We start from the raw sequence: 19,740 nt of genomic DNA, 5'->3' as shown, positions 1-19,740 counted from the left end.
AAGGAAGTACACAAGCACATGCCAAGGGATGGGAGGTAGGGGGCAGTGAGGGAAGCAGTCACGCACTTGGAAAAGCTTGACAAAAGTGAGCATTCTTATGCAGCTGAGGCGTTCAGCTGCAGCTCCATTGACATGTTTGGAGTCAGGCCTCCGAAGCTATCTGCCTGCTCAGCCAATGCAAAAGCATGAAAGTGCCACCAAATGTTCTAGAACCTTCCCCCCTCAGGCACAGACTGCAAATTAATGTGCATTTTATGGGGCAGCAGAACAATTGGCCAACTGGGCAAGTTGTACAATCCTCTTGCGAAAGATGGCTGATGGCGCAGTCACTGGTGGAGTCACTCACAGCCCCTTGCAATGTCTTTATTAAGGTTTGGGCCAGTATCCCTCATGGTTCAAGCAAACAGTGCAGCCTTGCAATGCAGGTTAGGAGAATGACTGTGCCTGAGCTGAGAGCACAGCATGCAGTCCAGTAGCCAAAGCTGCCGCCAATTGGTCAAGTGGAGTGGGGCAGAGGTGGGTGGGGCTTCGGACAGCCATGAAGCACGCTACATACTGGCCATCCAAGTGGTGGCCAGCATGCTCCTGCATACATGAAGGGGCCTTCAAATTTAACCAAGAGAGATTCTTAGGACACCAATGCTAACCCACGCATCTCTCTCTTTGATCCTGCAGGAGGAGAACATCTGGATCATGGAGCCTGGTGATTTAGCGGCATGTCTCCTGGCTTACAGGGAGCAGAGAAGAAGAAGAGAGTGGCAGAGGTGCCTGGCTCGGCAAAGGGAGGAGCACCACCCTCAAGATGAAGGGGCGGCAGGACCTGCTGCACACACAGCTCATAGGTACCTCACCAGACCCAGGGTCCATTGACGGCGCTCGCCATTCCTGCAGATGACTGAGAACCAGTATTGCCGAAGACTGCACTTGTCTAGGGAACTGGTTGGTCACATATTCCAGTTGCTGTAGGATTTGGTGCCACAGGGGCTGGAGGGCATCCACTGCCAGTGGCCGTGGAAGTGACTGTGGCACTCAATTTTTACACCAGTGGCTCCTTCCAGGGCTCCGCAGGTGACCTGTGCAGGATCTCATAAGCCTCCGGGTGCAAGTGTATCCAGGAGGTCATGGACACCATCTTTGTGAAGGCACAGAACTTTGTGCATTTTGCCTGGGATCAGGAAAGCCAGGAAGCAAGAGCGCTGGGATTTGCGCAGATCTCTGGTTTTCCACAGGTGCAGGGTGCCATTGACTGCACTCACGTGGTGCTTAGATCTCCATGGTAACAAGCAGTCAACTATGTCAACCACAAGGGCTTCCAATCGCTGAATGTTCAGCTGGTGTGCAACCACCATAAACATATCCTGCAGGTCTGCGCATGGTTCCCAAGAGTGTCCATGACTCCTACATCCTCAGCAGGTCTCAGATCCCTGACGTCTTCCAGGGTCCTGAGAGACTGCAGGGTTGGCTCCTCAGGGACAAGGGCCACCCACAGAGGATATGGCTGATGATGCTCATGCAGCGGCCTCAGACTGCAGCACAGCAACGGCACAACAAGTCTCATGCTGTGACCCAGTTTTTGATGGAGCCAATGATAGGCATTTTGAAAATGAGGTTCCGTTGCCTCGACAGGTCCAGTGGAGCACTGCAAAACAGTCCACCGAGAGTGTCACGTATCATCATAGCTTGCTGCGCACTCCACAACCTGGCAGAGGAGGAGATGGAAGAGCTGCACGTCTCGTCCAATGAGGAGGACGTCAAGGGGGTGATGGCGATAAGGTCCTCGAAGGGGAGGATGCCGGCGATGGAGTCGTCGCAGTGGCCAGATGAGGCAGGCGTGCTCAGGAGGTCCTCATACCCACAAGATTCATGGAGGATGATGATAAGATGCAGTAAGGGCAGTCCTAACATCCTCACCTTGCATCTGTGAACACTTGACTCCTGTGTGGCTGATGGCAGCTCATATACCCTCAGTGCTCAGGCCCTCAATGGAGGTCCTAATAGTCACCAGATTACAGGAGGATGAGGACGACATGCAGAGAGGACACTCCATAGATCTTCACATTGCCTCTGTGGACATCTGACTCCTGTGTGGCTGAGGGCAGCTCGCTTGCGCTCTGTGAACACGGTCATAAGATGGAAATGCAGTTGTGAAACTTTAAATGCACCTGATCCTTTGTCACCTTCAGCACCTGTCCCCTTCAGGAGCACAGCATCATTGGTACGGATGCTGAAGAGGTGGGGACCAGCCCTACCTCAAGGATGCTGAGAGCACACAGAGAGAATGATGGAACTCTGTGCCACCAGCCCAGGACATTTGGACAGCAATGACAAGCACCATCGAGGTGCAGGTATCACTACTGTGTCCAGTGAGTGTGAATCCGGACCCTCATTTTGGTCTGCGGTTTCACACTGCAGAGGGAAGAGGCCCAGTACTGAGACACCTGCCTTTGTCTTGTGCAGAATGGTTTCACATCTGACTGACATGAACACTGCTCATCATAACAAGGAGCCAGAGGCAAGGAGGCATTCTTGGGAGTTTATTTACAATGGTGAACATAATGAACAAGTGATTAAAACCCAGGCCACGCAACTACATCTCCTTAACCTTCCTAGCCCTGCCGCTACATCTTGGTGCTCCCCCGACATCCACAGCAGAGGTGGAGGCATCCTGCTGACTGCTGGCCCTATCTGTGATGTCCTTGGTGGGTGTCTGGAGGTTCCCGGCCTGCATTGGGTATCCTGCTGCGGGCCAGCTTTGCCCTCATCAGCCTGTTGAGCTGGAGCTGCGGGGCCACAGGAAGAGGGAATTTGGATCGGCTGGACATTCCCAGAGTCACCCGGGTGGATGACCCGGAGTGTCAAGCTGCTGGTCCTCCTCCCTACGGGTGCCCGATGGCACCTGGCTGACTCCTTGATGAGAAAAGGAAGCTGGAGTGAGATTGATCCACCCCGCACCCCTCTTGCGTTGACACTGTTGGAAGCCAACCAAAGTGTCAGTGATAGAGTTCAGCACACACAGCAGTGCAGGACCAATGCCCTGGACCAAGGTCTCCATGGCGGTTGCCATCCTGCCAGTGTTGACCTTAATGGGTTGGCATGCCAGCGCTATCATCTCAGCCTGAAAGCAGACAGACCCCTTCGTCACGCCTTGTACTCTGAGGAGTGCAGTGAGCATCCCTTCCTGATGTTCCTAAGCTTGCTCTTACAGCTCCAGAAACTGAGGTATGACCAAGTCCAGAGGCTCCTCATCTGACCCAGACTCAGCAGATTTCTGGCCTCCAGCAATCCTCCGAGTGCCAGAAACATGGGCAATCCCTGCCGCTGCCTGCTGTGGATCAGACAGTGCGATGTGCTCACCAGATTGTAACCCCTAGGGTACTCTAGAGCTAAGTCCCACCGAGGTGTGTGTCTCTGTGCTGGTAGAAGGTGGGGGTGAGCGCTGTGACAGGTCTTCATTTAAGGTGTTATCAGATTCTTCTTTGGAGGTGTATTCAGGACTTGAGTCAAGGACCTGGCTTGTGGATCCCCCTCGGCTGCTTCCCAGATATGCCTGCAAAGCAAGGAGAGATAATTAGTGAATGGCAGGGGACTGTGGAACAGGGGAACTCATTCACAGCATGGTTGTCTAATGGGTGTTGCACTGCTGGACCCTCACTTGGTTGAGCACCACCGACCTCATCACCAGCACAGAAAAGGCCCAGATCATTGCCGGCCAGCTGGCTGACTCAATTTTCAGTCTGTGAGGACCTTGATGTCAGGCTTTGCTCTGCCAGTTTGTGACCTCTCCTTTTTGTTCTGTGCCAGCTTGTCCTGCATGAATAGAGATGGAGAGAGTGTAAGCAGGATGCCAGCTAGGCCAGGTGAAGGATGCCTGGCATGTGGAGGTGGTGAGTGGCACCATGGACGGGGTGAGGACACAATCCACAGAACAGATGAAGGTGTGTGTGAGAGAGGGAATGGTGATGTCCCTTGAGCTGGCAGTGTGAGATCCCTGTGGATGTGTGATAGGTTTGTAAGTGTGTGAGATGACAGTGATGAGAAGAGTGATTTACCCTGGCAGAATAGAAGAGATCATTTATCCTCTTTCGGCACTGGATGGCTGTCCTCTTTTGAAGGGCGTTGACACTGACCACTGCTGCCACTACCTTCCACGCTGGATTGGTGACCTTGCTCATTGGTTTTCACCCAGAATGGGATTAGAGAACTTCAGAGCGGGCCTCCAATGTATCCTTTAGGTGCCCAAGGGAGGCATCACTAAATTTGGGGGCAGCATGTTTCCTCCCTTTGGCAGCCATGATTTTCCGGCAGCTTCCGATTCCTTAGAGAGTGCTGGCTCTGTGCAGGGGCGCCCTTTAAATATCACGCCTGGATTATTGAAGGCCTGAGATGATGGTGGGGTGGATGAATCAGAGGCTGCCCCACCAGCCATCTGCAGTGTTTCCTGTGAATGCATTATTAATGAGGCAGGATGCGCTGGGAATGGGACAATACAGCACGAAAACCTGCCATTGCGGCCGGCGAGTAAAACAACTCTTTTCATGCCCACTACTGCACTTAGTGCAAATCTGGAATGATTTCACCCTCAGCATCTTGAGCAGCCACTGTGCATCCCCCCCTTAAGAGATGAGGCTAGCTTTAGTGCTAGGCACTCATGTTATTGGGTCCCTTGCTGATGTGTGTAGCCAATGACCATTGTGGGTAGCGCTGGTTATGTGCAGGAATCACTACAATGAGCATAGAGTTGGCATGTTGTCTGCATTCTACTGAGCAGGTTCTGGTTCATCACACATTTTGATTCTGTGCCGGTTTTCAGGGGTTAACTAATTTAATCCTCATCAAATCCAAGACTAACATCAAATGAAACATCATAAAAAACTGAATAAGCAAAAATTGTGAAAACAAGAGCATTAGCACACCCTTAAATCAGATGAAGTGAAGCAAATACATCAATGACAAATACTTGTAAGTGCATAATGCTCCCCAAGTCAGAAAGACACCTCATCAAAAAAAGAACAGGAAATCACTGAAATGCAGTTCAACCCTTGCTGCAAGCCTAAGTACGTCTTCCCCATCCTCAACACCTGGATACGCAAATATACACTGGTGTGGATCCTTTGCTGCTCTCTCACTCCAACACAGCCTCCCCATTCTTGAGTAATTTCTCTGGAATAAGTGGGCAGTCATTAACACAAGTAGTTGATCCTGCTTTAATTCCTGTACATGGCACAATGGCTAGCTGGAAGTCCATGGATTACCAACACTTTGGAAAGGTGTGTCTGATAAGTCCTTTACTCTTGGGATTCTCTGATATTTTCAGCTCTTACTTAGTGAAGAGACTACAAGGGCCCTACTTTATGAACAGCAAAGCTAACAAGGATCCAACTGTTGGCTCAGAGTGACTGCCAATAAATATAACTCCAAGCCAAATCCAACCCCCAAATCTTCCCTGTTCATGAGCCATTTTATGAGCTTTTCATGAAGGAATCCAGTTTTCATTTGCCAGAAAATCTCATACCTGAAAAGCTAAGTAGTAAAATTAAGTAGTGAAAAAGAGATGCAAAAGAGAACATTAAAAAAAAGAGAAGGCAAGAAAACTGGGATAAAAAAAGTCTATGCCTGATGATCATTTATGACTACTGCGGGATTTTAAAATTTCTTTCTTGGGATATTGGTGTCGCTCACAATGGCAGCATTTAATGCCCATCCCAAGTTGCCCTTGAGATGTTGGTGGTGAGCCTTCTTCTTAAACTACTGCAGTTCATATATTGAACGCACTCACACACCACTGTTAATTAGGGCTTTCCAGGAATTTGACCAAGTGACAATGAAAAAATAGCAATATATTTCCAAGTCAGGATGTTGTGTGACTTGCAAGGGAAATTGGAAGTGATAGTGCTCTCATGTACTTGCTGCCCTTGAGCTTCTAGGTGCTGGAGGTCATGAATTTGGGAGTTGTCAAAGAAGCCGTGGTGAGTTGTTGCAGCCATCCTATAAGTAGTGCACACACCTTGCATCGGTTGTGGAAGGAGTGAATGTTTAAGATGGTAGAAGCATTGCTTATTAAGTCCTGGATTGTGCTGAGCTTCTTGAGTGTTATTGCAGCTGAATTCATCCATCTCACTCATGACTTGAGATCTGTAGGAATCTGCAATGTTAATGGTTCGATGATTAAATGTGTGCACTAGATGTTGGAAAGCTGTAAAGTACCTTGACAACTGGCAGTCTGAAAATAACAACTTTAAACAACTTGGACCTGATCAGGAGGGAATTCCTCTTTTAATAAAAATAGGATGATGCAAGTTTCCACTGCAATAATGATCTACATAAGACAGTTTTGAAACATTTAACTTAATTGGTGGAATTTTTAGCTATAGAGAAAAGGAATCCCTCCCCAACATGCAGAAAAACAAGAAAATACTAAGTTAGTATTTAGTATACAAGTCACTTTTGTATTTCACTTTAGGAGTATCCAGCCTCTATCTGTGCTTTTACTTCTTTGGAGACTTATATTTATGATGCATGGAATTAATAAGCAATCCTATGTGGAAGGGTCTTGTTTCAAGCAAGGTGCACAAAGTGGGGTGTTTCTGCATAGTGCTTGTACCCCTTTCCAACTTTCCCAACCATGACCTCACAAAAGTGCTTGTGTGAGATCGCTCTGCAAACACAATTGGGCGACTCATTTCTACTCATCAGCCAAAAGGATAGAATTGAAATGTCAACGTGATGCCAGAGGCTTTTGCTGTTTGCTAGACTAAGCAACTGAAAAGGATGACATCATTAACAGATTTTGAAAAAAAAAATTCTGTACAGGCTTTTCTTCAAAAAAATTACCACAGAACTTTCCTCAGGTGATGAGGTGGATGTCATGCAAATGAGAAGCAGAATCAGCTGATGAGATGAGATCTGGAACTTTATCTGACGTGAATAATTGCCAGAAAATCACACGTCAGCCCCTACATTTCCTCTAAGTTCTCTCTCCACCTTCTTGATTCTAAGGATTACATTTTATACAAAAATAGATGCATATAAATAGGGGTGCAAGGCCAGTTAAAAAAAAAATTGTGATAGACATTTGTCTGTACTGGTGCTCTAAGTAGTTTCCAGCTTAAAATAGGTTCAAAAAATAGGTAGAACGGGAGCTTTTTGCATGCTAAGGGCGAGTTAAAGAACAATCACGTGAAATACATGCAGGATTAACAGGGATGCAAGTATGAGGGGGATAAAAAAAAACTAGAATGATTATTGAACTCCAGGTCAAAACTGGTGTTAGTTAGGAATTATTTGGTCCATGGCTTGGGTGCAGGGGCTATTGTCAGGTATCAGTTAGTGTAGTGGGAGAGGGTGGCCTGAGAGCTCAGGGGGCAAATGTGCCACGTTACTCCTATTGCAGGCAGCCATTGTGCCACAACAGAGCCAACTACCTGGGATGAAATGAGAATGGCAGGGCCAATGCAGAAGCTGTGGCCAAAGTCATCTATCTGATCCATGGTGCCTTTCAGAGACACCATCTATCTGCACTGCTGTAGTGAAGGCTACTGCCCGCAACCTTTACGCCAAAGGATCCTTCTAGACACTTATTAACGTCACTACAGAAGTTAGCTGCTTTTCTGTGTATAATATTCTATTATGAATGTAACTTGAGGCTCTGTTCCATCAAGCTCCAACTCTTATTTATTTCCACCGTGACCAGCTGCAATAAAAGGGAAATAAGGAATTGGACTAATTTGGTTTCTCATCCAAAGTCCAGTGCATCATTGGCTTTAGCACAAAGTGCGGAACTTTTAATTTCCACAGTGGCATAAATTGGGTGTAGTATATCAGATGGTAAATTGGTGGTAGTGGGTCAGTTGGTAAGTTGGGTGGTAGTGGATTAGTCAGGAAGTTCAATAGTAGTGGTTGGTCAGTAAGTTGGATGGCAGTAGGTCAGTTGGTAAGTTTGATAGTAGTGGTCAGTCGGTAAGTTGGATGGCAGTAGGTCAGTTGGTAAGTTTGATAGTAGTGGTCAGTCGGTAAGTTGGATGGCAGTAGGTCAGTTGGTAAGTTCGATAGTAGTGGTTGGTCGGTAAGTTGGGTGGTAGCGAGTCAGTCGGCATATTTCACACCCTGCTTGACTTTCCTTTCCAGTGAAGTCAATGATAAAATTTCTAGCAGTAGACTTTGATTTATTTACCAACAATCCTATAATATGGACATATAACCAAGAAGGGTTATTATTATGTCAATGTATGTCATATCTTCCCAAAACCATGTAATAATGCACATCAATTGATGCTTCTAACAGAATATGCCTGATATTTACATTCAACCTCCCCCTCATCCCACCATCTCTTATTTACAAGCTGCCGATGGAGTAAGCTTGTACCTCTTGCTTTCCCTGCTTCCCTCACCACAACCCTACCTTTCTGACTTTCTCCTTTCAGATAGCTGAGAACTGCTTGCTGGTCAGGCAGCGGTGCAAGCACAAGAAGTGTGTTATAAAATCCACGTTTAATATCAAGAATGACTTTATTTATTGAGTGAGTTGAAACCACCCGATAAGTAACAAAACAACAACAGCATTTCAAATGACTAAACAGCAGCTTCTAAGATGGCTGACCGTTTGCATAATTGTATCCTACAAATACCAAAGCCACTAGAATAAGGTCAGGCTGTCTAGAGATAGCCCACCAGAGACAATCAACTTAGATGAGTGTGAATGATCCATCCCCTGACCCATTCACAAAACATTGAGGCATCACCTAGCTGTATTTAGCTGGGTGTGGAACAAGATTAGACTCAATCATTTTGGACAATGGACCCTGACTGAGAGAGTAACTGCTTTTCTCCAAGCTAGTCAGAAGAAGAACAAAGAGTGCCTGAGTGTGAGACCAGAAAGACCCCAAGTTGGCACTCTCTCTCCAGTCATCCTGCAAGCTCGTGCACTGTTTGTTGTTTGACCAGCCACACGCTATGAGCAGCATCTTCAAAAATCAACTCAGCAGCTGCTGACTCCAGAAGAAAAGATGCAAATCAGCTGTCAACTTATTTGAATTGTCTCAATGCAGAGTTCATCAACTATCAACCCAAAATGCAAAACCCTGCTATTGATTGTCATATGCCTGGTGGCAAGGGCTGTGTATTTCTGTTGTCAAGGTTGTGCAGCATGGATGGATCTTGACATGCTCTTTGCTGAGTACTGGAGGACAATTCCAGAGCAGTCCAGGCACAGGGAGCATTATTGTCGCATTTTGTGAGGCAGAATGGCTCTTGTTATATGCATGCTGCCAATTTGTGTGTGGTTTGTGTATCAGAATCATGCATCAGTGGATGACCCTTGTTGCCGATTCTTCTTTTGCAAAACAGAATGAAATGTATTCAACTCTTACAGAAAACAAAACCTTGTAGTGACCTCCCCTATGCAACAGTGAATGGCAAACAGTGAGATGTTGCAAATATCACGAGCCTGGAAGGAGCCAGATGCATAAAAGGTCATGGCTATGATCAGATTCACAGCAATTGTTAATGATATCCTTGCCTCACTCTGAGGCTGCAGCTGGTGGCAGATTTCAGTGAGCATCTCCTTAGTGAAGTGGAGATGTCTGGCAAACTGTTCCTCACTGAGGTTCCGGTAGGAACATTACTCCTTGAAGACTCTGGTTGCTGGCCTCCTGCTGCCAAACTTTCTCTCCTGACTCCTCCCTTATCCAGCCACTTTTCCTGCTCTGTGCTGCCTCTGCTCATTTTCTCTGACGTACAATAGGCCAAGACATACTGCAACCATGGCCAGAATTTTCCCGTTGGCATGTGGGGGCGGACCCCTCATGCCCGCATGTTAAATGACGTGCGGTGACGTCAGGCGAGAGTCCCGACGTCACCGCACGCAATCATGATATTTCGTTGGGCGGCCGCGCATTGATCTCCGATGCGCGCCAACCATTAATTAACGAGCCACTTAAGGCCCTTGAGGCGCCAATCGACGGCGATTTTTCGGCGCCCGTGCGATCTTTGAGTCGGCGCATGGGCGCAATGGACAGGCAGGTAGGACACATTTGCATAAACCTCATCCACGGGTGGGATAAGAGGGCTCAGTGGGGTCGCGAGTGTGCTCTGTCAAATATTGATTTTTCAAAGTTACTGATACTTGCCTGTGTGATCTGCAATACTTCAAAATGCATACCAGCTGCTTGGTCTGGACTCACAACCTTCAGGTCAGCACTCTGCAGTGAAAAATCTTTTTTGGGCCTACAGGTTTCAGGAAGCCTTCCCTTAGCCTGGGAATGGGAGCTGAACTCTCCACCTGAGGCAGTTCCTCTGAGGAGGAAGGGAGGGCTAGAAGGGGGAGGGGGAGGAGGCCAAGAGTTCACATTCAGCCTCCAGGGGAGCCACCTTTGGGAGGACAGGCACAGGCTCAAGGGGTGCAGGGCCAAGAGGTAGCCCAAGGTGGAAAAGGCTGCAGAAAATGCCACTATCCTGCTGCCAGGGTAGACAGACAGCGAAGCAGCTACCTCAATATGTCTGAGGTGCAGTGCCGAAGGAGGCTCCATCTCTCAAGGGAGACAGTCAACTATATCTGTCAAATGATTGGGCCTGACATCTCCGCTAACTGTGTGGGCGGACATCCCATGCCAGTGGCTCTGAAGGTCACAGCTGCCCTCAGTTTCTATGCCTCTGGCTCCTTCCAGGGCTCAGTGGGTGATCTTCGCGACGTCTCCCAATCAGCTTGTGTCAAGCCGGTTACAGACGCTCTGTTCAGGCGTGCATTGACCTTCATCCACTACCGTTTGGATCAGGCCCGTTGCCTTCATCAACAGGAAGGGCTTCCACTCCATGTACATGCAGATAGTGTGTGATCAAAGGATGCAGATTCTACAAGTCTGTGCAAGGGACCCAGGCAGCTCCCACGACGCCTACATCCTCAGGCACTCCCAGGTGCCGGGGCTCCTCAGTGCTCCAGCCCAGCTTGATGGATGGCTGCTGGGTGACAAGGGCTATCCCCTCAGAAGGTGGCTCATGATGCCTCTCCGCCATCCAAGATCGGAAGCTGAGCAGTGATATAATAGGAGCCACGTCGCCACAAGGGCTATGGTGGAGAGAGCTATCAGTCTTCTCAAGATGCGTTTCCGATGCCTGGACCGCTCAGGGGACGCACTCCAGTACCCCCGCCAGATCGTGTGTCACTGATAATGGTAGCATGCTGCGCTCTTCACAATCTTGCGCTGGAACAGGGGGCGTTGTGGACGATGAAGACGTAGACGCAGTGGCTGCGGCTGTACACGATGAGTCCAGCAGTGTGTCCGAGGATGAGCACACACAGGAAAATGCTGAGGGGGAGACACTGACCCGGGCATAACCCAGGGAGGCAGGGACACCCGGGAGGCTTTAATCCAACGAACCTTCAGCTAGCACAACACATATGGACCTCCAGGACAAGCCTGGGCTGCAGGCTCCATACTCGATACCTAAGTGCAAAATCTGCCGGATAGGATCATTAACTAAGGGCCTTGTTAATAAAGCTGAATGTCCCACAAATCACTCATAACATTTTTGAAAACCATCCACCTGCAGGAGAAGAAATGGTGACATGTCTGAATTTAATATTACAACTAAAGAAACTTAAGAAAACAAAATGACAAAGATGTTAAAAATCACACCAACTCAAAGACCTCATTGCGGGCCAACACAAAAGCACCAGTGATAAACCCATGGTGTGCCTAAGGTGCCTTACGTTTACATTTTTGGGTGCTACGTCTTGGTGCTGCCCCCTCGCTGGGAGTGGCATCTGAGACAGCCTGCTGACTCTGTTGTCCTTTTGGCCTCGATGGCCTTGGCGGTTGTCCTCTGGCCCGTGGAGCCTGTGCTGGCCCCGCCTGGGAGGGAGCTGCCAGTTCCACAGCTGGCATTTCCCCAGATGTCATAACCTCACTGGATGCAACGGTCACTGGCAGAGGGGCGGAGGAGCTGCCAACCTCGTCCAGAGCGCCCTGAGAGGAGCCCACAGAGATGACAGGGAGCTGCTGTGCCGACATGAGGTTGCTTCAGACCTCCCTGCTCACCATGCATGGATGGGCACCGAGCTGGGAAACTTGGTGCCCAGACCATCTCCCACATTGGCAATGATCAGCTGAGGTCAATGCCGATGTGAGGGCTTACTGATCAGAGCGCATCCCCAGGAAACCCTGATTGGTCTCCTGCAGGAGCCTCTCCACGAGACTCGCCACTCTCTCCATGGAGGATGCATGGCGCTCAGCCATAAGGCTCATTGCTTCGGCAATAGTCCACGTAGACTCCTCCACCATGGACACCAAGCCAAGCATTGCCTCATGTATCTCTACCAGGTGCTCCCGCACACCTGGCCACATTTCCTGCGTTTTCTGTGACGCGGACGACTCCAGAGGCACATCATCAGGCACCGACTGTGCATGTGCCTGGTCCCCTGCAGTTCTCTGACTGCTGGCACCATGGGCACTCTCTGTCTCTGCCAGCTCCTCCAGCGACTGTGAAGTGCCCTCACTACTGTGCCCTGGGACACTAGCCGATGTTCTAACTCTCGCCGAGGTGCTAGTATCTGCGCTGGTGCCTGCCTGACAGAGATGGTGTGACGCTGGTGAGTCCGTGACTTCAGGGCCCTCAGGTGTGAGAGGGGGGCCCTGCTGCTCCTCCTCCCAGCTCTGCTCCGCTGATGCTGAAAGGAAAAACAAGGGCTTTTGATCAGTTAACATGGAGACAATGTCAATGTGCATCTCTGTCCCCAGGATCGTTATGTGCTCATCCTTCCATAAGCAATGGTCAAGCCATGTTGCAAACTCCAATCACTGAACATTCAGCACTGCCATGGCTATTGGGAGAACAATGGTGACCTCACTGCTGGCCAAACATACCTCCCCGTGGCACCCCAGCCTCACCGACACTGGTGGACCTGGGCACATGGCGTCTCTCCAAATCTAGGGCCTCCTGCTCGAAGCGGCTGAGAATCACCAACTGGGCCAGCCTGCTGCCAGATCTCACCCACTCTGCGGCATTATGTGTATTCTTCTCCTGAAAAGGAGAGAAGAGCATTGATTAGTGCTACTTGTACCTGGACTCTCTTCACATCGGCCCACCTGAATCAGAGTGGGACATTGCAGGGCCCCAGTACCTCCTCACCCCGCTGCTGCCGAACACTCACACAAAGATGCTAGGCCTGACCCCAACCCCCCACCCTCTTGGCCAAATGCTGCCTACATCACATTAGGCATCACACTGTCCAACCTTCCATAACAAGGAGGCGCAAACACGTGGAGCGCAGAGGACAGCAGATCGATCGGTGCCACGACACCTTGAAGCTCCCCTCCCAGCATGTCATCACCTTGACTTAGACATGTCCTGGAGTTCCAGCTCTGCGCCTAGGTGCAGCTCCTCCAGGTTGCCCCCAAAACAGTCATGTGGGTCTCAGTGTACCACATGCTGCGGGTGCAGAACCCATCTCTTCACCACCCTCTCAGGGTCACCTCGTCATAGGCAATATCTGCTGGCCCACCCCGTGAACGACACATGCCGTCAATGATTCGATGCAGTCACTACACTCAGACTTGGGGGGTGGCGGTGGTGGGGGGGGTGAGGGAGGGAGGGGCAGGGGGGATAGCCTACCTGCTGGGTTAAATGACCAATGCCAACATTGTACTCACTCTTCCTGAGCACAACAGGTCGTTGAAGCGCTTGCGACACTGGATCCAGGTGCGCCGCACCACGTCTCAGGAGCTCACTACCTCCGCCACCTCCTCCCAGGCACTTTTGGTCATCTGGGGGGGCCTCTTCCTCCTGTCCTGGGGTACAAGGACCTCCCGCCGTGCTGCCACCTCATCCCAGAGGGCAGCAAGGCAATCATCAGAAAAATGAGGGGCACAGTGCTCCCCTGCCCTACCCTCCTGTCTGGCCTGCTCACTAGTAGTGCTCAGGGGAGCCCTTCCACTGGCCATGATTCTCAGCCTTTGAAAGGCTGCAGCAAATTATTAAAACAGGCCGTCGGGCCACCATTGGACCCGGTGGTCATTGCAGTCCCGCTGCCGCCCGCCCACTCCCGCTGTCTTCGGGAGCCGCGATTCACGCTGGGCGGACCTTAATTGGCCCGCCCACATAAAATGGCAGCGCGGACCCGATCGTAGGCAGCGATTGGGTCCGTGCCCGCTCCCGTACTGAACACCTGACAGGCAGAAAATTGTGCCCCATGTCTGGGTGCAAGTGATTTGTGCAGGATCCTTGAAATCAGGACAAAGTCCTTCAGCATGTGCCACACCACTCTCTGTAGACTTTAGCAAATTTAAACAACCCTAGAATCTTCTACAATCAAAGCAAGGACCAGCAGAAATCAGTCAGCAACTAACCTGAAATTAGTTAATGATCAATTTAAATAACATTGGTGGGGTTTGAGTGATGTGGTGATGGGGGTCCTTCCTGTTGCTGAATGCAGCTGTGAGAGAGGACATTAGCTAAAGTATTGAGGTCCAAAATATTTGCATTGGCTCCAAATCAGCTTTCCAGGCTGAATGATGTCATGATCCAATTACTCTGCGTACTTCTGGCGAACTCTCCCTTTGTGTGCACTAACACCCTCACCAAACTGGCATCAAAAGTGGCTAGTACAGGAACTATGCATGCGCACCACTTTGTAGGCATTGTGGCACCCATAATATTGAAAAACTGCCACCTATAGAACCTAATTTTGTGACCTCTATGTGTAAGCTGCTTTGTATTTTTAATGTGTATTTTGAAACATATTTTGAATACTATAAAAACAGCTGTGGGATAAGGCATTACTCTTGTTAGTAACAAAATAAATGCATTCATAAGCAGCTCCTTTGGTCGGGATTTCTGGTAAAATCATACATCTTTTTGATCATGGAATATCCAACTTGTATATCCTTGGACACAAAAATAATGGACCAGATCTTGCTGGAAAAATAACAGCGGGCTAACTACATATCGTAACTAATACGCAAATCGGTCAGCATATTCAGTCAGATTAACATATAAAACTGAATTATGAATCTCCAGAACTTTCTGATTGATTTATGCCACTGCTGCTTTGCAAAACTAGCATCTCACCCTTAGCATCCCTGGGGCAGAATTTTCCGCTCGGTGTGCGGGCACGCGCCTGACACACTCGAGGGTGAAATAGCGCGTGATGACGTCAGGCGAGCGTCCCATGTAAAATATGAAAGGTGGTTTGCCCACTGCCTTCCTGGCCATCCTTGACCCAGTCTCCATAACATGTTCAGTGGGTGGGTGCTGAAATCAGCAGCCCGCTGATTAATGCTGCCCATACTATAGGACAGTTGGTGTGAGTATGTGTGAGAGCCTAAGACCTCACACTGTACATTTTTCATGAAATATATATATAAATATATATCCCCATTGCTAGTTCTAAAATTTTAAAAACTGAACAAAGATCCTTAAAATAGCTGACCCTATGTCTGTCTGTGACCCCTGAACAAAAGAATCCACATTGCCATTTCAGGGAAACTCACACCTTGTTATCTCTAAGAAGCAACTAACGACCATCTGCAGACTGCATAGCCCAACTTCAAAGGGAGCTACACAAAAGTGTTGTATTTGATAACCCAGGCTGGCCAGTGGAAACGGAACATCTACTAAAACAATGGCCTCTCAAGGAATACTTTTAACCCATAGTGACTGAGATGTTATCAGCCTGGAACACAAAGCCAATTTCTGGACACTGGATAAACATCCTTTGTTGAAGACATCATGGAGAGGTAAAGTCATGTGACATGGGCCTCTGGCTTATGGTACAAGTAATAATGCGTTGCTGAACTGCATATAGCTCAGTCTGCTGTTTAACATCTGACCAGCAGGCCACATCGAAGGAGCTCTGGCCCAGATTGGACACCTGGCCTCATCTACCTTGCTTTTGCTGGAAGTCTGTGCTATTGCCTACAAGACTGATTCATTTCTGCATGCCTATCTCATTGTATGAAGTCAACACCACTGGAAAAGTGAATTATCTAGCATTGGTTTTCAACCCACCAACCTCCGTGAAGGAATACCTCATTGGGACTTTGATTCTGGACTCTGGAAGCCACATGAAACAATATTTATTTTCTCGATGGTCTCTGTACAGTAATTCTTTCTTTTCTCCATCCCTCTCTTTACTATCTGAATATGAAGGGGATGTTGCGAACTCTCTTTCACGCTTTGAATGTGTGCAAATAAAAAACCCTTTGAATCCATCCTATCTCGAGTTTACTGTGGGGTTATTAATAGAAAATTGGCTCACACCAAAACCAAGGGGTTGGGAAATACGCCACTGCTTATAAAGAGGAAAACAAATCAAAACATCTTTCTGTTTACATAAGAGTGGTAAGAGGAGAAATTAGTGCTGTTTAAATTAATCCCCCACCCTCCATCCCCCACCCCGTCCAAAACAGTGGGCCATTTTTTAAAGAAAATTGTTACAAGGCGGGAATTAAGGGGGCCTACATCCTTTGGGGGGTGCTGCATGCCAATTTGGGCACTCCCCTTCAAGCTGTTGCCCCCACTCTGCTCCTCCCCACCTGACCTCCAAAACCTGCTTCCCACCCTCTCCCCCTCCCTAGGCCACCCGATCCCTCCCTGTCCAATATCCTCTTCATCCTGGGAACTATGTGCAGTCCCAGCAGCACCCACTACTGAGTTTTAGTGCTGCTGGGACTGCTAGAGCTGATGGCCAATCTGACTGGCCAGCAGTTCTCGACAGCGAGACTTCCTCCCACTAAGGAGTGGAAGTCCCATTCTCACTTCATTCATTCCACCAGCAGCGCTTTATTGCTGTAGGGCAGCCTCATCACATTGGACTGCAATGGTTCAAGAAGATGACTGACTCCACTTTCTCAAGGGCAATAAATGCTGGCCTTGCCAGTAGCGCCCACATCCTGAGAATGAATTTTTAAAATCCCCTATCGTATTGGTTGATGGTTACAATTAGACATTAACATTCAGAGGTGGCAGCAGATATAATGAGGCCTATGGAACAACTGGAACAATACTTGAACAGACCATTGAAATCTCAACATCTTAATGTGCTGCAATTGACTGCCACTTGCCTACAAAACAACAATGATGTGACTTCAAAAGTGACAATTTGGCTGTGAATTGCTTATGGTGTTTCTGATGGTGTGAAAGGTGCAAGTTTGTTCTTCATGTGCTAGCATGAAAAAGGGCTGGAAAGATGAAGGTTCACTGTTATGACCCTAACAAACAGATTCATCTGAATTTTTTTTTTTTGCAAAAATATACTTTATTCATAAAATACCTTCAACCACATTCCAAACCATTTCAAAAGCACCATTACAAAGGTACAATCAGGTTCAACTTTTACAACATGTATCACCAGGTGCATCAGTACAAACAATATTACAATCATTTGCAGACATTCATTTTGAGTTGTACAGCCCGAGGGGATTTAAACAGTTCCCAGTCTCTTGGTGCACTGTGGCAGAAAGGTCTTAGACAGCGACCCTTCCCCATTGCGCCTTTGCGGCAGCTGCCCCAAGCTTTAGTGCATCCCTCAGCACGTAGTCCTGGACTTTGGAATGTGCCAGTCTGCAACACTCGGTCGGGGACAACTCTTTGCGCTGGAAGAACAACAAGTTTCGGGCAGACCAAAGAGCGTCTTTCACCGAGTTGATGATCCTCCAGCTGCAGTTGATGTTTGTCTCGGTGTGTGTCCCTGGGAACAGCCCGTAGAGCACAGAATTCTGTGTCACAGAACTGCTCGGGATGAACCTCGACAGAAACCACTGCATCTCTCTCCAGACCTTCTTCGCACAGGCACAATCCACAAGGAGGTGAACAACGGTCTCTTCCCCACCACAGCCACCTCGAGGGCAACGTGCCGAGGGGGTGAGACTCCTGGCGTGTAGGAAGGATCTGACGGGGAGGGCCTTTCTCACCACCAGCCAAGCTACGTCTTGGTGCTTGTTGGAAAGTTCTGGCGATGAGGCATTCTGCCAAATGACTTTGACAGTCTGCTCGGGGTACCATCCCACAGGATCCACCCTCTCCTTTTCCCTCAGGGCCTCTAAGAGATTCTCAAAGGGCTCTCAAACAGATTCATCTGAATTTCAACCTGTCAGGGCAGGTGGGTTTCTGTGCAGACAGCAGTCTAAAACACTAGAAACTGCTGGTGACCTGCTGACTTCCACATTTAAGTTGAGCGTGTTTGTTCATAAATAAGAAGCCCCCTTGGGAAGGCGGGTCTGATGTTTACATATGTTAAAAGGCAACTGAGTGGAGTTTTAACCCTGAATTCTGTCTTTAACTGAGTGCCTGGGTTTTTGGCCTTCCTGGCACTCGCCAGGCTGAACAAGGTGAGAGGACAGCGGGGATTAACGGTGCTGAGCAGACACGCAAGAAAGCCTTTAAGTGCTGAGATTTGACAGCTGCTTCTTTGCCTACGTGAAAGGCCTTTGCTTATAGGACTTGTTTTGACTGTACTTTCACTGCTTTGGAGGTATTTTCCCATATGTTGGAAGTCATTTCTGTTACCTTGGAGTTTTTGACTTTGATCTGCATGTCCTTGCTGTCAGTCCTCTCATCAGCATGAGAGCAGCTTATGCAGGAGCAGCAGCCTTCTCCTCAAACCCCTATGGGGGGATGAGCCAATGGAGCTTTCAAGCTTATGGTTAATAAACATTAATTTGAAATGTAATAATGTAGCACAGTGTTTAGTGCAACTAAAAATGATTTTTCTTCCTTTTCTTATCACACCTATTCATGACAACACCTGTGGCTTCAGCAGCTAAAATCAGGCTGCTTGTTTCACTACTTCAACTGCTCAGATGCTCTTGGCTAACGTCCTTTGGGTTTTGGAACCCATGAGGGCCTCACCAAAGTCCACCCCACCTTTATGTGAGCAGGGGCAGATTCAGCCATCAGGATAGTAAGCAGAATGTGCGGCTCAGACTGAGGAGGGAGCAAGGGATGAGGAGTGGAAACATCCTGAACAGAGGCCCCACTTTCAAGTGCCCTTTCATAATCTTCCTTCTCATGGCTCATCCACACTTCCCTGCTTAACCAAGAGCTGGAGGGCACTTTACTGCTGAATGGCTCAGGTGAGACTAAGGTGGCAGTGAGTGTGTAGGTTATTGGTGAGGGCCAACATGTGCAATGCCTCTGGAAAAGCTGACAGAACCTCACTTTTTCCATTGCTGCTCCAGAATAGTCCTCTTTGTCGATGACTCCGGAGGATCAGCATCTGTGTCCAGCTAAGCAGTGCTTGAAGCGTCCTGAGTTCTCCGACTCTCCACTGCTGTACCTGACTCCACTGCTGTACCTGCTGCTGCTCACTTGTGTGATACAGCGTATGATAACCTGTATTAGAGGTCCCACCAAGGTGTGTGTACCTGAGCTGATGGAGAGTGCACATGAATCATGTGACAGTTCTTCTTCAAAGTGAGTGACCTTTGCTGAGCAATCTTCATCCTCCTATGTGGCAGCTTCTTAGAGACATTTGCAGGAGTTCCTTACAGCCTGCAGCATAATGTCCAGGGTATATCTAGAACCTTTGTACATTGAAACTTCATTTGCCCAGTTGCTGGCTCAGTTCTAGAACTTCTAGAATGTTCTCATTCTGACCCCTGGAGAGTCCCTTTAAATAGCACAGCTGAAAGAGATTGCAGCAGGTCGTCAGATCACACCTATCTGTTCTATTTGGTTGGGAAATCTGTAAATCAGATGCAAATACTGTGGCCGGGTTAAAAGGCCACTGGCAATTCAGCTGCTGAAACC

Source organism: Cetorhinus maximus, chromosome 8, assembly GCF_964194155.1.
Source record: "Cetorhinus maximus chromosome 8, sCetMax3.hap1.1, whole genome shotgun sequence".
Classification (NCBI taxonomy): domain Eukaryota; kingdom Metazoa; phylum Chordata; class Chondrichthyes; order Lamniformes; family Cetorhinidae; genus Cetorhinus; species Cetorhinus maximus.
The sequence above is the reverse complement of the archived record's forward strand: the minus strand, read 5'-3'. Positions refer to the sequence as shown.